General features: G+C 41.0%; 1 pseudogene; it reads right to left on the reverse strand.

The window, feature by feature from the left end:
• Nucleotides 1–12,681: 12,681 nt before the first annotated feature.
• Nucleotides 12,682–21,436, reverse strand: LOC142433348 (sentrin-specific protease 6 pseudogene; annotated as a pseudogene).
• Nucleotides 21,437–22,697: the final 1,261 nt, after the last annotated feature.

Here is a 22,697-nt window from a genome sequence, read left to right on the forward strand (position 1 = left end):
TGAATTCATTGGAGTACAATCCTTCATAGTACTGTGTAACTATCCTTTTGATTTCATTACGGTCTGTTATAATGACCCCTCTTTCATCCCTTATTCTTGCTATTGAGATTTGTTCCCTCCTTTCTTTGGTTAGGTTTGCCAATAGTCTATCGAACCTGTTTCTCCTTTCAAAGAACCAACTTTTAGCGATATTAATTTTTTCCATAGTTTTCTTATTTTCCCTCTCCTGAATCTCAGCCCAGATTTTTATAATTTCCTTTCTATTGCTATTAGTAGGGTTGTCCTGCTGACTCTGCTCTAGTTTTTGTAAATTTTGTGTCAGCGTATCCATCATGAGTCTCTCTTCCTTTCCTAGGTCTGCTGGTATTGCTATGAACCTTCCTCTGATGACTGCCTTTGCTGTGTCCCATAGGTTTTGATACGTCGTGTGCTCATTTTCGTTTGGTTTCTAGCAATTTCCTGATTTCATTTCTGATCTGCACCAGTATGCACTCCTTTTTCAGTAGAGAGTTATTCATCCTCCAATTATTTGCTCTTATTTTCTTTGTCTTCCTTTTGTTGATTTCCAGTCTTATGGCACAGTCATCAAAGAGAGAGGTCTGTATTATTTCAATGTGCTTAAATTTATGTAGATTTGCCTTATGCCCCAACATGTGGTCTATCTTTGAATATGTGCCATGGGGACTTGAAAAGAACGTGAAATTTTTTATATTTGGATGAAAAGCTCTGTAAATATCTATTAGGTCAAATTGTCCAATTGCTGAGTTTCTTTTCCTGAGATCTATCTTTCTCAGTGAGTTGTGTGTTGAAGTCACCCACTAAAATTGTCGAGCCTATGATTTCTTTCTTTATCTTTTGGTTTGTTTAGTTGACATATTGAGCTGGTCTCAGTGGTTCATTGTCTATGATTCCCTTGAGCATTATATAGTGTCCCTCGTTATCTCTTTTTATGGTTTGCACTTTCAGGTCAATTTTATCCAAGATTAGGATTGCAACCCCTGCTTTTTTTGCATTGCTGTTTGCTTGGTAGGTCATTCTCCAGCCTTTGATTCTCAGCCTATTTTTGTCTGTAGCCTTGAGATGTGTCTCCTGTAGGCAGCAAATTGATGGGTTGAGTTTTCTAAGCCATTCTGCTAGTCACCGTCTTTAATGCCTGAGTTCAGGCCATTGATATTCAGGGTTATTATCTCCATGTGCGGAATCTGTGATGCCATTCTATACCTTTTGTGTTGGGAGTTTTCCTACTGTCCTTTCTCATTAGTGTGTGTTTTGTGTGTGTATCATTCTTAACTTCTTTCCATCCTTAGGCCATTGCTATCTTGGGGTCTGTTTTCTCTTTGTTGTGCTCTGGGTGAGGTTGTTCTATGTGTTGGTCTCTTATTTGTGCTTGGTGTGTGTTGTTCTTCTGCCCATGCTGAGTCGGCGAGCATCCTTTGTAAGGCTGGGTTTGTTGTAACGTATTTTTTGTGTTTTTCTTTGTCTGGGAAGACTTTTGCTTCTCCATCGATCTTGATCGATAATTTGGCTGGGTAGAGTATTCTCGGATTTGCGTTGTTTTCCTTTGATTTTTGGAATATGTTACTCCACTCTCTCCTTTTTTTCGTAATTTCTGCTGATAGGTCTGAACATATCCTTATGTGGAAACCTTTATATGTGATTGCTTGTTTTTCCCTAGCTCCTCTCATGATTTTCTCCTTTTCCTCAGGGTTGGATAGTTTAACTATTATGTGCCTGGGTGAATTCTTCTTGGGGTCCCGTCGTGCTGGTGTTCTTTCAGCCTCCTTGATTGTTTCCTGGTTTTCATTCATTAGGCTGGGGAAGTTTTCCTCCAAGCATTCTCTCGCTCTTGTTGCAGATGACTTCTTTGTTGTGTCTTCCTCCAGTAGGCCAATAATTCTAATGTTGTTCCGCTTCATACCATCAGAAATAGCTCTTAGGTTTTCTTCGGCTTCTCTGATGCTCTTATTAGATTTTTGTTCACGTTTATTAAAGTCTGCTTGGCAGTCCTCGAAGACACTGATGCGGTTCTCTTATTCCTCCAAACGATTCTCAAGGAACATGATTCTGCTATTATTTTTCGTTATCTCCTATCTAAGCTTCTGTATTTCCCTTTGGTGTATGGCTTTTATCTCCTGTATCATTTCATCCTTTTTCTGTATTGTTTCCTTCATATCCTTCAGGCTCTAAACAGCATTCTGAGAGTTTCTTTGTGTGGCATCTCAATGTCTGCTTCTTCTATGTATGTTGCTATGTTCAGGACATTTTCTGCCTTTGTCTTTTGTTTCTCCTGTTTTTTCCTTGAGGACATTGGGGCTGATGGCTGTTTGCATTGAATTGTTTTAGAGAGACCAAGTGCCATTTTCTAGTCTCTCTCTGGAAGACTTATAGGAATGCTTCTTTGATTGGCCTACAGCTGATTTTGCTATGAGATTTACCTACTACTTTATCTTCCCGTGGCTTTCCTATCAGGGGAGTGCCCCAGATGGCTTGTTGGCTGCCTGCCCCAGTCTTGCAGAGGCTGGGCTGAAGTTCCTGCCGTTGGTTTGAATATTGATAAGTGTTGGCTGTGCTGCCTTATGTCCCCAGGTACACAGTCAGGAACTCCCTGGTCAGAAGTCTGAGGAGTATCCCCTGGAGAGCATTCAGGCTTTTCCCTAGCCTTGGGCTATCTATGCAGGGTGAAGCTCAACTAACTGCGGGTGTGTCCCAGGCACAAATTCCCTAGGGAAATGGGAGTGCTCCCTAAATTCTCAATGGAGTGTGAGAGAGCAGTTTAGGAATAAGAGGAGGAGAAAAGTTTAAAAGTGAGACCAGACTGTGCAGGGGTATAGGGAAGTCAGGGAAGCAAAAGCAACTATGTAGCTGAGTTCCACTCCCTGCCTGTGGACCTGCAAGGGCTTACGCCTTACCCCAAGCCCCAGTGGTAGTCCGCAGCTGAGCACCAAGTGAGTTGCAAGAAAGCTGCTGAGCAGCACCCAGAGAAGTGGGGTGACAGAGAGCAGAGATGTTATCAGAAGCCGCAGTGTAGCTGAACCTTGATCAGGAGCTGTGGGGGTTTGGGTTTAGTCCCTGCTCAGACCACGCAATGGGGCAAGCTGTGGCTGTGCCTTGAAAAAACCCCTGTGCAGCCCTCCAAAGCTGTGTGGGAATATAGAGCAGAAACGCAAACAGAAACAACAATGTAGCTGAACCCAGATCCCTGCCAGTGGAGCCCCAAGGGTCATGTCACTGCTCTGAGGCAGGTAGGGGAAAACTGTGGCTGTGCTGAGACCAAGCCCTGCTACAGGCTCCAAATGGTCCCGGCTTGGGCAGAAACAGCAGCTGGGCTAGGGTCAAGCCCCAGCCGGCTTCCACTGAGGTAAGCCAAAAGCCCCCAACTCCTCAAAACCCTGTGAATCTGTGCCTACTTATCTTTAGGATGCACCTCCTGCGATCCAGCAACATTGAATTTCCCTCTAAGCAACTCTCCTGAGCTGGATTCTGCGGAGTCCCTCTGGTATGTGTCACTCCACAGCCATCTTCCAGGAAGCCGCATTGCTCTATAGAAATGGGAACCTGAGCCTGAAATTCATATATTACGGGCCACCGCTTGTCTGTCAGTGTGTCATACTGTGGTGGCTTGTGTGTAGCTGTGAGGCTGGAAGCTCTGTCACTGGTATTTCAAATGCCAGCAGGGTCACCCAAAGTGAACAGCTTTCAGCAGGACTTCCAGGCTAAGAACATATAGAGGTGAAGGACCTAGCTCCCCACTTCAGAGGAAGGAGCTACTGTAAAACTTCCTCTTACTATTAGGATTTTTATTTGTTTTACCTCATTCATCATGTTAGATTTATATCTGTTCATTTGTACATTTAAGATATTTTGGTACTTGAAAGTCAAGATAGACAACCCTTCAGAAACACTAATAGGAGTAATGGCTCCCTGGGAGGATGGAAAGAAGCGGGGAGGAAGGAAAGGGAAGTTGCTACCATTGATGACTGTACAACCCCACTCATGGGATCTAAGGACAGAATTGTATGTAAACATATCTATTGGATTGTGTAATATATGGCCAAGACAAACAAAAATGGCTCCTGGAGTAGGGGGGTGGGGGACAGAGGAGCTAATGGGGGGCTGATATCAAGGCATTTAAAAAGAAAGAAATGTTTTGAAACAGATTGTAGAAACGATTGTACGCTACACTTTGATATGATTGAACTATGGCTCGTTATGATATCTGTAAAAGTTCCCAAGAAAATGATTAAATTTAAAAAAATGTTGTTTATAGCTTCAAAACCTTGTCAGATACTGAATCTCTAATGACTGGAAGCAAAACATTGTCAAGATAGTGCCAAAGAATGGGCTCTCTGGGATAGAGTGCATTCAAAATGGGACTGAGGAGAAGCTGTTTTCTCAAAGTATAGGTGACCATGATAGTGTGAGTCAGGTAAAGTCTACAGAAGTGGAGACTTTGCGATCTTCATTTGCCGACGAGGAACAACTCAAGTAAAGAACAAACAGCTGCAAAAATCTGCTACTGATCAGAACTTGGAAAGTGTGAAGTACGAATCTACATAAATTGAAAATCATCAAAAGTGAAATTTAACACATAAATTTGAGACCATGGGCATTAATGAGCTGAAATGGACTAGTGTTTCCCATCTTGAATCAGAAAACCATATAGTTTACTATTCCCGAAATAACACAACCAAAAGAAGTGGCATAGCATTCATTGTAAAAAAGTACATTGTAAAGTCAATCATGAAGTACAATAGTACATGTGATCGAATTAAATCTACCCTCCTTCCAGAAAATCCAATCGATACAATTATTATTCAAATTTATGCACCAACCACAAAAGCTAGTGATGAACAGTGTAGCTGTGAGGCAGTACAACAGAAGCGAAATTCAACAACCTCTGGGACTTAGTGTCACACAAATAGATTGTCCAGTTTGTAGTAAAAAAAGGAAGGTGTTTTTGACCGGAAAAAGTAAGATACAACATAGAATATATAACATAGAAAACATTATCTTCATCCTCTTCATCTTGTGGTGCAGTACAAGTGATGGAAAAATAATCTCAGGAATTACACAACTCATTCTCAATGGATAAAGGAATTGATTCTTCTCAAGTTTATAACTATGCTCAAGTAGCCAGTAATCATCGATGAAAGAAATCAAAGGAAACTATTTTCATGGAGAAAGACAAATCTATAGAATGGCTTATAGGAAATGAAGAATAAGACTGCTCAAGTAAGTTTATGATTAATGGCAAAATGTTAAACTTCAAGACAAGTTTCAAAGTGGGATATTTAAGCACTTTTCCATGGCCTATATCTTTCTGTAACTTTAGTTATTTTCAAAATTATATGCACAAGTTCTACAAATGATAGTAATGGCAAAAATATAAATCTATAAAAGTTGCAGATCCACTGGTGCTTTCTAGTCTTCAGTTTATTTACTGTCACTTGGAGTACTTAGCTAGGTTGTGGTTTGAACTTCTTCAACTTGTCATGTAAAGATAATTTAAGAAGGCGAAAGGTAAGGTTATGAGAAGGATTAGAAGAAAAACACCATTTAATGGTGCCTGAAAACTTCACTCATTTGTGTGACCAGGTTGCAAGTGTATAAGTCCAGCAATATAGGGAAAATCAGGATGTGGTTTTTCTGGGATAAAGCAAAATAGAGACTATATACTACATACAATGTTTATAATTTGTTCATAAAAACTGTTAAAGTGCCAGGTACTGTTTCAACTATACGTTTTTTCTCCCATTTTCTCCAGCATTTGCCAGTTATCTTACACACACAAAAATTGTTACTGCATGATAAAATTTATAAATATAATCAAAGTAATAAGTCCATTTTATCAGCCAATAGATATTTGAAAACTTATTCATGGCCTAAATAATATATACAAAGAACTCAGACTTAAATGTAATGTTTTGAAGAATTCTAGTATTAGCAGTTATTCTTTTGGGGATTGAAGGTAAGAAACAAAGCCCACATGAAAGAAGCACACCAGCCTGTGTGATCATGAGGTGACAATGGGATCATTTATCCGGCATCAAAGACCCAAAACAAAATATCATATCAATGTGAAAAAGTGGGGGGACAGAGGGGCAACTCAAAGCCCATCTACAAACAACTGGACATCCCCTTACAGAAGGGTCACAAGGAAGGGATGAGCCAATCAGGGTGCAGTATAGCACCAAGGAAACATACAACTTTCCTCTAGTTCTTTAATGCTTTCTCCCCACCCGACTATCATGACCCTAATTCTACTTTAGAAATCTGGCTAGATCAGAGCATGTACACTAGTGCAGATAAGAGCTTGCAACACAAAGAATTCAGGACAGATTAACTCCTCAGAACGTGGAGATAGGGGGAAGTTTGAGGGAGAATGGGGAGAAAGTGGGAACCAATAGGAATGATCGATGTACAAACCTAACTCCCCCCACCCTCCGGATTGACAAACAACAGAGACGTAGACAAAGGGAGACAGAAGTTGTGTAAAATATGAAAATTAATATAATGTATTAATTATCAAGGGTTCATGGGGGAAGGAGGGTGGGAGAGGAGGGGGACAAAAGAGGAGCTGATACCAAGGGCTCAAGTAGAAAGAAAATGTTTTGGAAATGATGATTGCAACATATTGACAAATGTACTCAATGCAATTTATGTATTCATTGGTACAAGAGCTGTTAGAGCCACCAATAAAATTATTTATGAAAATAAACTTAAATCAGAGGAAAGAAAGAAAGAAAGCCCTTTCCTGAGGAGAAGCTAGTGGCTTTGAACTTCAGATTTTCAACCATAACTACTATGCTACCCAAAAAGGAAACACTGTCTGGTCCTGCACCATCCTCTCAATGGAGAGGTTGGAACCCATTGTTGCAGCCATGGTGTCGATCCATCTCGATGAAGGTCTTTCTCCTTTTTCAATGACCTTCTACTTTCCATCATGATGTCCTTTTCTGGGGTCTGGTTTCTTTTCAACTAGTCCAAAGTATATGAGACAAAGTCTTGCCAGTCTTCTTAATGAGGAACACTCTAGCATTACTTTCTCCAAGATAGATCTGTTTGTTTTTCTGAAAGTCCATTATACTTATAATATTCCTTGGCAAATTTAAAATGCATGAGTTCCCCCGCCTTCCTTAGTCATTTGCTTTGACATGCTCATGTGATGATTGAAAAGGCCTTGCTTAGGGCTCTAAGTGGCATCTTTCCTCTTTAATGCTTTAAAGATTTGTGCCCAGTGCTACCCTTCTTTTGATTACTTGATATTGCATTCACAAGCATTGATTGTGGATCCAAGTAAAATGAAATCCTTGACAACTTCAACAGTTAGGGGCTCATCTTCTGAAACTACATCAGAAGTGGACCACCAATTCCTTATTCCTAGTCTGTCCTTTGTCTGGAAGCTCAAGGGAAACTTCTTCAACATGCATGGCCCTAGTGTTATTTGCAGCACTGGTGGCATGCCTTCTAGCATCTCTGTCACACACACCATTGCGGTATTACAAAGTGGCAGAAGAATTGGGGAGCATGTTTATAACGAACTACTGCTGTCGAATTGATTCTCACTCCTGGTGACTCTATAGGACAGGGTACAACTGCTCCCTAGGTCTTCCAAGGTAAATATTTATGGCAGCACACATCTTTGGCTTTCCTTGGGATGACACATAAGGGTCTATGTTATTCATATGCTATTCTATCATTCATTTTCTATTGTGCTCATTATGTATGTAACAAAATAATCACTATTTCAACAATATTCATGTGTGCAGTTAAGTAATATTATTTACAGGTTTATCATGCTAGTCAACCATCACCCTTCTCTGTTCTCATATGTGTACACTGCAATCCTTGCACAATCTTCCCACAGCAATTCCCCAACAGATGGAAGTTCATTTTTGATGTTCTATTTGAAGGAGGAATGACTTCCAATTAGTAACTGAGTAAATGGTTATCCGAATCCTTACCTACTGCATGTAACATGGGTTTTCCCCTTAATTTTACTATTAGAACAGAAGTTTAAGTACATAGTACAGAGAATAATATAGCAAACATAAAAGCATGCAAAACACAAACTGGAACTTTCCTTTGCTTCAGATTTCTTGTATAAGGAAAAAGCAAGTAGAATTGAAGCTTCCTTTGCACCCCTTCTCTAGTGTCATATATATTTTTCCTCAGACACATCTACTAGCCTCAATTTAGTTAGTCTTTATTCTTATCTTCAATCTTTATGCTTATAATTTGATCACATATATACACATTGTGTTTTTCATATATATATTTGTATATGTTTACATAAATAACATATTGTTGTTCTTAGACGCAGTTGCTATTGAATTGGTTGTGATGCACACCCATCTTAACTAAGCACTACCTGATCTTGCACCATCCTCACAAACACTGTGAAGTTGAGTCACTTTGTGGCTGCCTCTGTGTCACTCTGTCTTATTGAGGGTCTTCCTTTCTCTGGTGGACCTTCTACTGTAACTAGCATGATGTCCTTCTCCAGGGACCAGTCCCTCCCAATAACCTGTCCAGAGTGTGTGGCAATGTCTTGCTTTCCCGTTTCCAAGGAAAATGTGGCTGTACTATTTCCAAGACAGCTCTGTTTGTTTTATAGACATTCCGTGGTACTTCTAATATTCTTTTCCAGGACCATAATTAAACCCTAACAATTCTTCCCAAGTTTTCTTTATCCATTGCTCAGGTTCATCGGTCTATGGAGAAATTGAAAGGACCATGGCTTGAACCATGCACACGAGCCGTCAAGCTCACATGGATGTCTTTTGCACAAGATTTTCCCAAAGTAATATGTCATTTGATTCGTGACTGCTGCTTCAACAAGCATTTATTCTGAGACCAAGTAAAATGAAATTCTTGATAACTTCAATTCTTTCTCTCTTTGTCACAAAGTTGCTCACTTATTGACCTAGTTATGAGAATATTTTCTGTTTCCCTTTTGTTAGGTTGATATTTATTTCATACTGAAGGCTGTAGTTTTGGTTTTGTTGGAGTTTTTTAAATAAATCATTTTATTGGGACCATTTACAGCTCTTATAACAATCCATACATCCAATGTATCAAGCACATCAGTACATTTGTTATGATCATCTTGTTCAAAATCTTTCCTTTATTTAAAACTGTTTTATTAAGAGCTAATCCAGACACCGTACCATTCCATAGTTCAACCATATCAAGCAATGTTGTATAATTGCTAGCACAATCAGTTTCAAAATACTTCTTCCTTCCTTCTTAAACCCCTTGATATCAGCTCCCCGTTACCTCCTCACCCCCCCCAACCTTACCCCTTATTCTAGTTGTTGTCTGTGTAGATTCACCTATCCTGAGTTTCATACCAAAGAATCAAAAAGACTGTCAATAACAGAATATGAGAGAGATAACTTCAATATGAAGAAAAAGCCCAGAGAAAATATCAAAACCCAGATCAAGCACAAAGTATATCACAGGGGAGATCAAGTGACAAAGTTTGAACTGTTCAAGTCAGCTTGGTCACTGTAATCTACTACTGTCACCCCTCCAATACGCTCTGTCTGACACCCAGGTGATTCTCATCCCTCAATGATGGTTACAGGGAGCTTTATTCTATGTGTAGACCCTGCAACTGTATTTCCGGCTCCTGCTGTCATCCATAGCCCTCTGCACCCCAAAATCTTATAACTTTGATACTATTTCAAATTTGAGATTTTGATTATGTAATTTACAGCTCTTGGATTATGGATATTGGTGTTCTTCTTCTTTTTGGACTTAGTGGATGTCTCACTTAGAAAGCTGCTTACATGGAAATAAGCTTTGAAGACTTCAGATGCTATTGTATTTTTTAATCATTTTATTAGGGGCTCATACAACTCTTAGGACAATCCATACATACACTAATTGTCTAAAGCACATTTGTACATTCATTACCCTCATCATTCTGAAAACATTTGATACCAACTTAAGCCCCTGAACTCAGCTCCTCATTTCCCCCCGCAAAATCTTTTCTTTTTATTGAGACCTTTGTATCAACTCACCTTTTTTCCCTACCTCCCCGACTCCTCAACCTTGTCAACCCTTGATAAATTATAAATATTATTGCTATGATTCTAATGACTCTTGAAAAAAAGGTCCACAGAATTTAAAATCAGGAATAACTCATTGCTGGAGATATACAGGCACAATATTTTTCTTTATGAAAATATGTAATACAGGCCCTGGATGTTAGCGATCTTTTTTCAACACATATAGCTGAATAATGCTTAAAAAAAAAGAGAGAAAAGTGACCTTATTAGCATAGTTCCTTCCACATAAAATTCCCACAAACTGTCAGCATCCCACAGGATTCCACCTACATAGCAAATCCTAACGTGATACGTTGAGCGAAGACACCTTTCCCAATTATACTGCAGGCTGCTGTTCAAACCACCTTCAGGATCTAGAGCGTTCTCTGTCAGCTCTGTAAGTAGCAGTGAAGCAGTGAAACTCTTGCATGCATGTGGGCAGTCTTGGACTTAGTGCTGCTGGACTGCCCCTCGGCCATGGGTCCATGATTGCTCTCAGTGGAGGAAATCTTTCCTGGAGACTTCGCTCAGTAGAGGGAAGCACTCAGTGGAGACAGCCATCTTTGTAAATCCGATGTATCAAATAGCACGTTCAGGTTGCCTTCCATTCAAGCTGCACCAGGACATAGATCTGACACGGACCCCGGCACCTTCCTCCTGACCCCAAAGCAGCCTTAGCCCTTCTTCATTCTGGAAACCAATTGTTTGTAGGGGTCTCAAGATGACATTCATTTGCCATCCCTAATCTAAAAGTACCCTTTCTGGAGGGGCTGGGGGCTGGTGGTCGGGGGTGTGTAGAACAATTTAAATAACCATTCCAAGCGCTATGTAATTGTTGAAACCATCCATCACCCCTAGTCTGCAGTGCACACTGTGTGAATATCCAGTTGAAATTTACCATAAACCTCTCTGTGCTTGTGTTTATTTTCTTCGAGATGGGATTGCAAACCTCTAACTCGTGGGAGCCACAACCCATAGCCCTTTATCATGTTGTCAGGTAGTGTGAGGCTTTGCTCCTGTGCAGTGCTCAGAAGTGTGCATGGGGAAGTTACGATGATGCTTGGTGCTCAGCATTTGGAAAAGAGTAATATAGTAAAGTGCAAAGTATATGGAATACAGTAAAGATAGACCAGCATCCTGGAAAACAACTCAGGGCTCACTATTGCTGCCATGGTTAAGCAGTACTGCTGTGCGCAGGAAGGAGAAAATATTCTCCGAGATTGTGTAGTTTCATCTAAGCTCTTTCTATTTGACCTACTGCCTCATCTAGTGAAGAGAGTAGCAGACAGACCCGAGACCTCACTATGAAATACTTTGTGTTAGAAACTAAGAAAGCCGCCCGCGGCTGGCAGGGTCGCTCCACCACAAGGAACTCGGCGGTAGAAAGATCTGTGGAGCTGCTCCTTCTTTATGGTTTGTCACAAGTTGGTTTTTGTGTTCCCGTTTGTTTGTTTGTTCCTGCTCGATCAGATGTAGCCAGGAGCCTGGATTAGCCATCCCAGCTGCTGGATCCTCTGCCTGGATGTTGTGTCCTTCCCTTCTGTCCGTGAGATATCCAATTATTCTGTGTTCTGTTGCCTCGGTGCCTGAACATGTGAAGCCCCCACTCCACATCGTGGAACAGCATTTTCCTTTGGGCCCTTCCTTAGCTCCCAAAATGGGCTCAGCAATTTTATGTAAGAGCACATTCTCAGTATCGTTGACAATAACACTCACATTGTGTGTGTCTCAGTGTGTGTGGGCGTGTGTGTACTCACTACACCCAAGTCAGTGCCAACCCTTAGTCACCCTTTAGGACAGGGCAGAAAGGACAATACTGTAACTATTTGCTGGAGTAGAAAGCCGTATCTTTGTCGGAATAGAGACCCAATGCCCATCAGTACCCCATTGGACATCCCTTCACAGAAGGGTCACAAGGAAGGGACGAGCCATCCAGGTGCAGTATAGCACCGGTGAAACATACAACATTCCTCTACTTCTTTAATGCTTCCCCCATGCCCCAATATTATGACCCGCGTCCTATCTTAGAAATCTAGCTAGACCGGAGCATGTACACAGGTACAGAAAAGAGCTCAGGACACAGAGAATCCAGGACAGATATTGAGAGTAGTGATACTATAATGGCAGGGGGAAGGGGCCTTCTACAGCTCTTATAACCATCCATACAGCCATTGTATCAGGCACATCAGTACATTTGTTGCCATCATCCCTTTCAAAATCTTTTCTTTCTCTTGAGCCCTTTGTGTCAGCTCCTCTTTGTTTCCCTCTCCATCTCCTCCCCCACCTTTACACCCTAGTCAAACCTTGATGAATTATAAATTCTTCTTCTTCTATTTTTTCCTCTATTTTTGTTTTGTGCTTAGAAGTTGCAGGTTTAAGTTCTAGAAACAGAGAACACATAACAAAACTTCCTAATGGGTGAAAAACGAAATTATAAATGCTGGGAAAATTGTCCCCATTAACATGATTATCGACATTTACTTAATACATACTATATGGAAAATTAATTATAGGACATTTAGAGAAGCATGAAAGTTTACAAATCACTCTGAGTCATGGACAATTGCATGTTTTATTGTCTAGACCAAGATCAAACGTGTATTATTTCTAGAGGCAAGAGAAATGGTCAGTCTGAGATCCTGGCGTCATCTGGTTGCGTTCCTTCACCTAAAGGCGTTTCTTCTGAAAGCCTGTCTGCACGCTTGTTCTCCCGTTGCACTGCTCTGCCTCCATCTTCAGAATTAGGTTGCGGATTTCCTCTCTCTTTGACCGTATTCTTAGAGGAGGAAACCAGTTTTTCAAATCCATAGGTAGTGCAAAATTGAGAACTGGGTTCTCAAAAAAACTCTCGACATACTGCAGCAAATAGACACCGCAATCACTGAGGTTGCTTTGTTGGGGCACGTTTGGACTCAGGTCCATCATGACATCTGTGGAAAAACTCCTCTTGGTGCCTTTTTTAATTTCCCATTCCTCCTCTAGATATTCTCGAAGAATTTTCACAACATGTGAGCGGGAAGGGCCTCGTAGAGAGTCCAGAAGCAAGATGCAAGGCTGCTTACACATGGTGGGCTCGAAATGCCACTGTCCTCTCTCCGGGCTGCAAGGGCTCTCCTGCTCTTTGAAGGTTGACTCATGAGGACAGTTTGGCTTGATTTCACTCACTGCGTGTGCATGTTGTGACGGTCTTAAACAGTCCCCTTGTGGCCCATGCTCACTGTTATTCTTATCAACAACATTCTCGCACACGGAATCTCCTTTCTTTGATGCTTCACTTTCACTTGCAGTCTGGCTTACTTTTTCCAAACTACCTTTTACGTTGCATGTTTGTTCCCCACACCGAGGGTCCCTTTCTTCCCGTGGGGCACCCTTTGAAGGAAATAAAGGCATGTGAGGCTTTCTGTTTAGAATCCTCGAAATTACAGGCTTGGCAGAGCAGGCTTGTGAAGAACTGGCCATTACGTTGGCTGGAGGAGAAGAAATACAACGGTCTACTACAGTTGAAGTTTTTTGGACGAGTGCATTTTTGTGGAAATGAGGATTATGATCATATTGTGGTTTCTCAAAGCCAGGGAAACAAATAATAGCCAGAAACCAATGTGCATTTTCATTAAGGGGTACAAAAATAAAATCTTTTGCAAAAATATCTACATGCCGGGTCCAGGTTTTTACTCTCAGATGTCGCTTTTTTGGTGTTGGTAGATTGGTACCTTCCTGCAAAAGCTGTCTTTTAATGTCAGTCAGGCATGGGTAGAAAAACGAACTGAATATATGAATTCGGTTCGCTTCCTCTTCCTTCAGTTTCTCGAGCACCAAATATTTCAAATAAAAGTCAATAATAATATCATTTAGAAATACCCCTTCCTTTAGACAGTGTAGGTCCACACTAGTAACAGCGATTCCTCCTCTAGCTGGAGGTGGTGGGTACACTATTAGTTTTTCTACAGGACCAGTAAAGGCGGCTTGGCTCTGTCCAGTTGCTTTGTCATCACCAACCAACTGGAGTTTCTGTTTGCTTTGAAGTAGTATTTTAGAGTCAAAGGACATAGTTTTCATTATGTTTACTTTTTTTATCACAGTTCCTTTGAAGCTTTCGGGATAGGTTTTGCTACAGGCAACAATTCTGGTATTGGCTTCTACAAAGGAAATTTTTGAAAAAAAATTGGAAACCTTATTTTTTCTACCTATTTCAGTAAGGATTTTTTCAAATCGTGTATTTGTTTCAAGATCAAGGTCAGTGTCAAAACTTAAGATGATATATCGTTCTAGAGTCGGTATCTTATTTATTTCTTTACACTCAGTCCAAACTTTCTCTTTCTTGTGCATTTGCAGCTGCATGCTCAACTTTCCATAAACTGCTGGTGTGGTCTGGAGAAACACTACTGGGGGGTTTCGGACTTGACACCAGTCACATTTCATTACATCAGAGGTGTCTAAGGTAATTGCTACCTGACCACCTTCCGTTTCTTCTAGCTTTATCTTGATAAAATCCAAAGCAAAAGTGACTGGCTCTAGTAACACCCGGAGAAGTATTCCTACTCGTACACATCGACACTTTAAAATGACCCTGTCACAGGATCTCTGGCATCTTACGGACAAAGGATGGACTACGGTTTCTTCAGAAACAATTTTACGCCGTTTTGGAGGCTTCTTGAGACCCAAACTGCCCAAAGGGTCTCTCCTGCTAGCTTTCATTGCCAATGGAGCGGTATTTAACTTGGCTTGGGCCACAATGCCTCCTCTACGTGTGTTTTCATTGCAGGCTGCTTCCAGACCCCCGGTGGGGGGCGCTCGGGAGCAACATGCTGAAGCAGCCTGTTGAGGAGCTACGCTCTCTCTTCTGTTGGCTCTGTCACTGTCCTCATCATCACTGAACAAATCGATTGGATCATGTGGATGTGAAAGGCTGGGTTTCCTTTCCTTCCTCTTTGCCATTTTGGTTCCTTTCGCATTGGCTAGAATGACGTTCGCACTAGTCTGCACGTATGTCTGTCTACTATCATCACAGTTCACAGTCATATCAGTGGGGGGCTTACCCTGGCTGGGGCCATAACGCCTCTTGGTTGCTCTTGTATTTTTTGACTTAGGGCCTGCAGAATTCCGAGGAACCGACATCCTGGATAACGGTCCAGGCGATTCACTCGGACCTGTGGCTTGTCTACAGTTCTTGTGAAAGTCCTTGGACAGATTCATACCGCCACTTCGGCAGACTCGGTGATCGTCCTTTCTCTTCCAGAGCTTGGACGACCTTCAAGCTGCTCACGGACGGACGTTGACGGGAAGCTCCCGGAAAGACCAGCGGGCTTCTTCTGACGTGGGCGTGGCACGAGGGGTAGCATTGTTGACGTCAGAGCGCCTTGGCAATATGGTGGCGTCGAAGGAAAGGCCTTAAAGGAGCAGTGTCAACTTTCTGGGCACCAGGTGGGTATCCGTTCCTTTCTGTTTGGGCTGCTGCTTGCACTAATGACATCCGTGCGCTAGCATGTTGCAAACGTCTACCATGAACTACAGTTGCCGAACATAATGGTGCAGTTTGTGTCTTTTCACTCAAGTCTTATGGTCGCTTAACATGTTAATTCCAAGTGGGTTCCCTTTCAAAGTTTTAATACTTTCAGTCTTGTTTTATCTTACATAGGTCATCAAGAAACAATTTCAGATCAGCAGTTCACCTTTGTTCCTTTTGAGGTCTCAGAATCCTCATCTTCATCTACACTTAGCAGATCTGCCCCATCTTTATCTGAATCTCCTTCATTTGCTTCCCCATGACCAAAGCTCCAATTATTTTATTTTAAATAGTTGTATTAGTGGCTCATACAACCCTTAAAACAATCCAAACATACATCAATTGTGTAAAGAACATTCATTGCCCTCATCATTTTCAAAACTTTTGCTCTCCCCCAAGCCCCTGGTATCAGCCCCTCATTTTTCCCCTCCCTCCCCATAATCCCCTCCTTCATGAACCCTTGATAATTTATAAATTATTATTTTGTCATATCTTGCTTGTCTGACGTCTCCCCTCGCCCACTCTTCTGTTGTCCATCCCCTAGGGAGGAGGTCACATGTAGATAATTGTAACCGGTTTCTGCTTTCCAACCCACGCTCACTCCACCCTCCAATTATAGCCACTCACACAACTGGTCCTGAAGGGATCAACCGCCCTGGATTCCCTGTGTTTCCAGTTCCTCTCTGTACCAGTGTATATACTCTGGTCTAGCCATATTTGTAAGGTAGAATTGGAATCATGATAGTGGGGGAGGAGGACACATTTAGGAACTAGAGGAAAGTTGTATATTTCATTATTGCTATGTCGGACCCTGACTAGCTCATCTCATCCCCAAGACCCTTATGTAAGGGGATGTCCAGTGTCCTGCAAATGGGTTTTGGGTTTCCACTCCGCATTCACCACCTCATTCACTGGGATATCTTTTTTTGTTCTGATGATGCCTGATACCTGATCCCTTCGTCACCTTGTGATCACACAGGATGGTGTGCTTCCTCCAGGTTAGCTTTGTTGTTTCAGAGCTAGATGGCCACTTGTTTACCTTCAAGCATTTAAGGCCTCAGATGCTATATCTTTTGATAGATGGGAAGCATCAGCGTTCTTTGCCACATTTGCTTATGCGCCCATTTGTCTTCAGTGATTGTATCAGTGAGGTGAGAACAGAATGTTATGATTTTTTTGTTCCTTGATACCTGATAACTGATCCCTTTGGCCCCTCGTAATCACTCAGGCTAGCGTGCTTCTTCTAGGTGAACTTTATTGATTTTGATCTACATGGCCACTTGTTTACCTTCAAAAAATTTAAGACCACAGACCCTATATTTTTTTGGTAGCGGGGCACCGTCAGCTTTCTTCACCACACTACTTATTCACCCGCTTTGTCGTCAGCAGTTGTGTCGGGAAGGTGAGCATCATAGAATGCCAATTTAATAGAAGAAAGTATTCTTGCATTAGGGAGTACTTGAGTGGAGCCCCAGTGACCTTCTGCTATTTTAAAACTAAACCTATAAATATATGCACATCGATCTATTTCTTCATCCTCATATATAAATATATTTGCATATGTACATGCCTTTATTTAGACCTCTATAAATGCCCTTCACCTCCTAGCTCTTTCCTCTATTTCATTAGATTTTCCTCTTATCCCACTATCCTGCTCAGTCTTCATTTGGGGTTCAGTAATTCCTCTTGGTTACTTTACCCTTCATCATGCCCTGCCAGGTCTCCTACACCCACCTCACAACCAATTTGGGTAACTTGTAGTTCCCTTCTCCCTGGGTTTGTTAAAACCACTACCTTTGCCCCCACATTCCCCTCTTCCAAGTCCCTGCGGAACTCTCAGTCCCGTTGTTTTCTCCTCCAGATTGTTCATCCAGCCTATCTTATTTAGACAGAACTGCTGAGATAATAACTTATACAAAAACAAGACAGAGCAAAACCAAGCAACAATATACAACAAAATCATAACAACAATAAACCGATGGTAAAAACAAAACAGAAGAAAGGAAAGCTTGTATTCAGTTCAACGACAATTTGTTGGCCTTTAGGAGTGTTTACCTGCCCAGTATGTTGGGGAACCTGCCCTGGCCCAAAGTCCACCTTTAACATTCCCTGTAGACCTTGCCGCTCTGTTCCTTGCTGTTCTGTTGCACCACTTTACTGTTTTGCCTAGGTGTGGCGGGATCATCTAGGGCGCAATTCCCTCACTGTATCTTTGGTGTTGTCCCCTGTAGGGCTATGGGTCAGTGAGGGACATCATATCTCATAGTGGGGCCGACCATGTGGGCTAGCTTCTCAAATTGGGGACATTGTCCTCAAGGCCTAGTGGGTCAGGATGTTCTCCACTCTCTCCACTTCCCCTTTCATCGGCTCCAATGTACTCCAATCAGATATCTCCATCTCCTGGAGCTGCAGATTCAATGAAGTCCATTGAAATAAATTCTTCTGGGTGGGGGGAGGGACAGGTATCCACATAGTATTTGGGATTAGGGCCTGCCCGTCACACCTCTTCACTGCTTCCCTCCTCCACCCTGGCATGTTGCATTCATCTTTTGGAGCACTAGGTTGAAGTCTTGTGATAGTTTATTGTGTTAGAACCCTATCTAAGACACGTCTGGTCCATATTTCCCTGTGGAGATGTAAGCAACACCTTCCCCTTGGGTGGGTTAGTGCCCTGTGCCCCTGATACCCATTTCTTTTTTATTATTAGTATTTTTTCCTTTTCCCACCTTGTTTTTAGTTGTCTACCATATGTATCCCTGTATTTGGTCTGGTCTGTGCCATACTACCTGGTCCTTAGCCCAGGAATGTTTGTATACAACAGCTTTTCCACTATGGCCCTTTTGCATTTTTTTTTTAAAGCTTACCTCAGCGGACTCATGTAGTACTTGTCCTTTTGTCCGTGGCTTATTTCACTTAGCATGATTTCCTACAATTCTTCCCATTTAGCGATGTGCTTCATACGTTTCATCACTGCTTTTTAGCGATGAATAGTACTCCATTGTATGTATGTGCCACAGCTTTCGTATCCACTCGTCAGTTGATAGAAATTTGGATTATTCCCAATTCCTTGCTATTGTGAACTGTGCCGCAATGAACATTGGAGCACAGGTGTCTGGCCTTGGTTTCTTTCTTACCTTTTCTGGGTATATGCCCAGTAAAGGGATTGCTGGGTCATATGGTAACTTGATTTCCATCTGTCTTAGATATCACCAGATCAATTTCCATAGTGGCTGTACATACTTACAGGTCCACCAGCTGTGGATGAGTGTTCTTGTCTCCCCATTGCCACTCCAAAACTTGTTTCTTTCTATTTTTTTCAATTGGGCTATCTTTGAGGGTGTTAGGTGGTACCTCATTGTTGTTTTAATTTGCAAGTCTCTTATGGCTAAAGATCAGGAACATTTTCTCATACGTTTTTGGGCCATTCAGATGTCTGCCCCTGTGCAGCTACCAGAGTATTGTGGATTTTACTAATAAGGCCTTTGTGTGATGTGTCATTGCTAAAGATGTTTTCCCAGTCCGTGGACGCTGTTATTGCTCTCCTGGTGAATTCTTTCCATGTACACAGGTGTTTTATCTTCATTATATCCCATTTGTCAATATGTTTCTCTTCTGTATCTGTGTCCTTTCCTATTTGTGATAGCCTGCGTATTCCCTGTGCCAAAGTTCTCGAGTTCATCCCAGTTCCTTCATTGATGGCCCTATTAGTTTCAGGTGTAACTTCAAGGTCTGTGATCCTCTTAGAGTTTCTTCTTGAGCATGGAGTGAGATAAGGTTCTTGCTTCATTTTTCTGCAGCTAAATATACATATTTTTCCAGCACCACATGTTAAAAAGGGCATCTGCTTCCCTTTGGATAATGTTGGGGCCCTTATCAAAGATCAGTTGTCTCTATGCTGATGATTTTTTTCTGGCTTTTCAGTTTTTTTCTATTGGTCTGAGTATCTGCCATTGTACCAACACCATGAGGTTTTGACCACTGTGGTTGTACATTGTGTGCTAAATCCAGGTAAAGCAAGCCCTCCTACTGTATCCTTCTTCTTGAGGAGTTCTCTGCTAATTCTGGGCTTCTTCCCTCTCCATATGAAGTTGGCAATCAGCTTTTGCATTTCTTTGAAGGAAGATGAGGGTAGTTGTATCGAGATTGCATTAAACTTATAGAGTGCCTTAGGCAGAACTGACATCTTGACTATATTGAGCCTTCCAATCTATGAGCCTGGGATATTCTTCCATTTGTTGAGGTTGCTCTTGATTTCTTGTAATAGCGTTCTGTAGTTTTCCTCATATTGATCTTTTGTTCTTTTAGGCAGGTATATCCCTAGATATTTCAATTTGTGTTTGGCTATTGTGAAGGGTACCACCTTTTTGATCTCCTCTTCTGTGGTCTTATCCTATGTGTGTAACAGTCCAATGGACTTCTGTTTGTTGATCTTGTATCCTGCTCCTCTGCCAAACTCCTTTACTGCTTCCAGTACTCCCCTTGTGGAACTTTTGGGATTTTCCATATATAAAATCATATCATCTGCAAATAATATTTTCACCTCTTCCTTCCACAGCGGAAAACATTTGATGTCTTTTCTTTGCCTTATGTTGTTAGCTAATATGTCCAGCATGATAGTAATTAAGAGTGGGGACAAGGGGCAACTTTTCTGGTCTCCTTTTTCAGTGGGATTGTGTTAGTCTTTTCCATTGACTACCACATTGGCCATTGGTTTTTCATATATAGCTTGTATTGTCTTGAGGAATTTTCCTTCCATTCCAGCTTCTCAAGTGTCTTAAACAGGAATTGGTGTTACATGTTGTTGAATGCTTTTTCTGAGTCTATCCGTTTGGTCATGTGGATTTATAGTTTTTCAAACTACAATTATTTTTAAAACAATCATCTCTCTTAGACTCCGAGCTCGCCAAAGGTATTCCGGCTCAACGTCTGATCCACCGCCACCTTCTCGGCTTCCCTACTCCTAGCCCAGCGAAATTATTATTTTTTTGTATCTTACACCCACTGCTGTCTCCTTTAACCCCCACATTGCTGTTGTTCATCAAGGCTGGTGGTTTTTGGTGCTCATCAGTTAATTATGAAATTTTGAGGGTAATAATTAAATTTTTAATATTTACATTTAAGAACATTCATTTGAAATCTATTTTTTGCCAATGGCTTGGAATGGGGCTCTATTTATTTGTCCATGAAGAGATAATCAAATGTTTTCATACTGCTGATTAAATAGTTTAACATGTCCTCAATGACCTATAAGGCTCTCTAGTTATCCTTTCTCACAGATTTGGCTCTATTCAATTGCATTTGTTTTGCTACTCATGTGCTCATGCCATTTTTGTATTGTACACAGAAATTTCCACACAACCTTTCATCCCCAGCAATGGCCTAATAGTTGTCTGTCTTTATAGTTATAACTTTTCTAAATATTTCATACATAGTACCATGAAGTACAGATTATTTTGTGTGTGCCTTCTGTTAGCATATTTTATGTTAATCCACCTTTCATATATAACAACTCATTCCCTATATCCTAAGTAGTACACTATTGTGTATGTATGTATGTATATACACACACACTCACACACATATACATGCAGCATTTTATTTATCTAGTCCCTGAGGTACAGTTTGGTTGTTTACAGTTTTTGCTTATTATGAACAATGGTGCTGTGAGCGTTTGCATATAGGTTTCGGGGTGAACAAATGATTCATCGCTCTGGCATAAATACTGAGGCGTGGAATTGCTGCACTTTATAGACATTGTGTATATAAAATGTTTAAAGGAATTATAAAAGTGTTTTCAAAGGCAGATAAGCTATTTTGCATACTCAACAATTGTGTCTGAGAGCGTGAATTTCTCTACATCCTCACCAATATTTTTCATTTTCTATCACTGTGAGCATCGCTGATTTAGTTGCATATGAATTTAAATCACTTTGCAATTATACTTTGCCAATTATGCATGTTAAGTATATTGTCACATGTGTATTAGATTGGGATATCTATACATAATCTTTTGTAGAATGTCTGTCCTTTTCCTCATTTAAAAAAAAAACGAGGAAAAAGGTTACATAGTGTAATTTATCATTTCAAAAAGGTTTCATGGAGTATGGTTTATTTCATAGATAAAATATCTCCTGAAGTCATGATTACAAATAATTTCTAATATTTCCTTCTTGAAGTGTTGTAGCTTTAGCTCCCAACTTTAGGTATATGATAGTTTTTTGGTTAATTTTTGTAAAATAGAAGTTAAGTTCATATTATAAATGGCATTGTGTTAAACAGGGTTCTCTAGAGAAAGAAGACCAAGACATGCATGATTTTAGATAGACAGAAAGATAGATTGGGAGATACAACATAAGAAATGAACAGCTCATTAGTACACAGAGCGGTACAAATGGCAGAGTGCAATTCACTTCTGTGAGACAATTCATACAATGGCAGTACTTCAACTCATGAGGTCTGCTGGGTGCAAGTTAATGAAGCAGACAGGTGAATCTTCTGTAGAACTATTCAGACAATCCAGCCACAGGTAGCAAACAGCAGGGCAGGTCACCAACAGTCAGCCAGATGACATGGTCCTAACTTCCAGAGTTCAAGTGATGTTTACACCAGCAATATGGTCAAGCAGGCCTTGAAGGAACCTCAAACTATAGCGACACAGTCCATGTGTTGGGTGTCCCACAGGTAGTATAGCTCACACGCTGAGGCAACGAAGTAGCTAAGGCAGCCACACACTGGTCCAATCACCAAAGAGCAAGAGACAAGAAAGGCAAGGCTCTTGGAGCCATTTATCTCTCGTCCTTCTATTAAAATACCCTTGAAATAACCCCATGTGTTCACTGGTTGGCACAATAAACCTACCAATCTCAGGTATATATCCAAAAAATTATTGAAGAATATTCCCTTCCCATTAGATTACTTGGTACTTTGGTTGAAAATCAATTGATCATAAATATGTAGGTATCTTTCCTTTTTAAATTATTTCTTTGGATATTTCCGCCCATCGATCGGTATGTCTATCCTCATGTTAATACTATGATGTCATAATTACTGTGGACTTTAAAAGTTTTAAAAGCAGGAAATTAACTCTTTCACCTTTAATCTTTGATTTCGACTTGTAGTAATTCCATATTCTTTACATT

The sequence above is a fragment of the Tenrec ecaudatus genome, chromosome X (assembly GCF_050624435.1).
Source record: "Tenrec ecaudatus isolate mTenEca1 chromosome X, mTenEca1.hap1, whole genome shotgun sequence".
Lineage (NCBI taxonomy): Eukaryota > Metazoa > Chordata > Mammalia > Afrosoricida > Tenrecidae > Tenrec > Tenrec ecaudatus.